Source organism: Heterocephalus glaber, unplaced genomic scaffold (assembly GCF_053883595.1).
Source record: "Heterocephalus glaber isolate CG9 unplaced genomic scaffold, H.glaber_assembly_v1.0 deba00001666, whole genome shotgun sequence".
Classification (NCBI taxonomy): Eukaryota; Metazoa; Chordata; class Mammalia; order Rodentia; family Bathyergidae; genus Heterocephalus; species Heterocephalus glaber.
This window is the reverse complement of record NW_028258406.1, coordinates 7,608,712-7,609,883: the sequence shown is the minus strand read 5'-3', so window position 1 is coordinate 7,609,883 and position 1,172 is coordinate 7,608,712. Positions and strand designations below refer to the sequence as shown.

The 1,172-nt window shown below is 41.1% G+C and overlaps 1 pseudogene; it reads left to right on the top strand.

Moving 5' to 3' along the window:
- Nucleotides 1–507: 507 nt before the first annotated feature.
- Nucleotides 508–957, top strand: LOC101708750 (RWD domain-containing protein 1 pseudogene; annotated as a pseudogene).
- Nucleotides 958–1,172: the final 215 nt, after the last annotated feature.

Sequence of the window (1,172 nt, the reverse complement as noted above, 5' to 3'; positions counted from 1 at the left end):
AAACATTAGACAAATTGCTGAGCCTATGCAATTTCATTTACATTTTCTAATAAAAATAAGATCTTGAAAAGAGTCGAACGCAGAACTAGCGATCGGCCGAGAGCGGCGGCGCAGGGCTGTGGCTCAGCAGGCTGGGCCTGGCCAGAGGCCTCGGGACTCGGCTGTGGCTCTGCCTGAGCGTCGGCATGCTCCATGGGCAGCAGCCAGGGCCGCGATGACAGACTACAGCTAGGAGCCGAGAAACGAGCTGGAGGCTCCGGAGTCCATCTACCCTGGCTCCTTCACAGTATCATCAGAAAATCCACCCAGCTTCACCGTCACTGTGACATCTGAGGCTGGAGAAAATGATGAAATTGTCCAACCACCCTCAAGTTTACATACAGTGAAAAATACCCAGATGAAGCTCCTCTTTATGAAATATTTTCCCAGGAAAACCTAGAAGATAATGACGTCATAGACATTTTATAATTATTAGCATTACAGGCCGAGGAAAATCTTGGTGTGGTCATGATCTTTACTACAGTGACAGCAGTGCAAAAAAAAAATAAAAAAATAAAAAAATAAATGAAACAGTAGATCAGATAAAAAAGAGAAGAGAGGAAGAAAAGAAATTAAAAAGAAGCAGAAGAAGCAGAGAAGCAATTATTCCACAGCATCCCTGTTACAATTGAGAATTTCTTATGTTGGAAAGCCAAGTTTGATGCAAAACTCTTGGAAATTAAAAAGAAATGGATAAAAGAAGAAGAGCAGGCAGGAAAAAATAAATTCAGTGGCAAACAGCTGTCTGAAATCGATCTTAATCTTGACACATCTAATATCCAGTTCTTAGAGGATGCTGGAAATAATGTGGAAGTAAATGAGTCTTTGTTCCAGGAACTGCATGACTTGGAGCTGGAGGATGTTGAGGATGATCCAGACTATAACCCTGCGGGCCCAAGGAGTGACTTGGAGGACTGATGCACCATCTCCGGAGAGCTCCACAGCCACAGCATCTGTGGCTGTGCTGAGAGACTTTTAATTTTCCTTTCTTTTTTTCCTAAGAAAAAATAACTTTTAGGAGAATGTTCTTCTGATAACTTTCACCATTGAACTTAATAAACTGACCATAAAACTTCAAAAAAAAAAAAATAAGTTCTTTAACTAGCATTACTCCTGAAACTTTTGCTAAATAT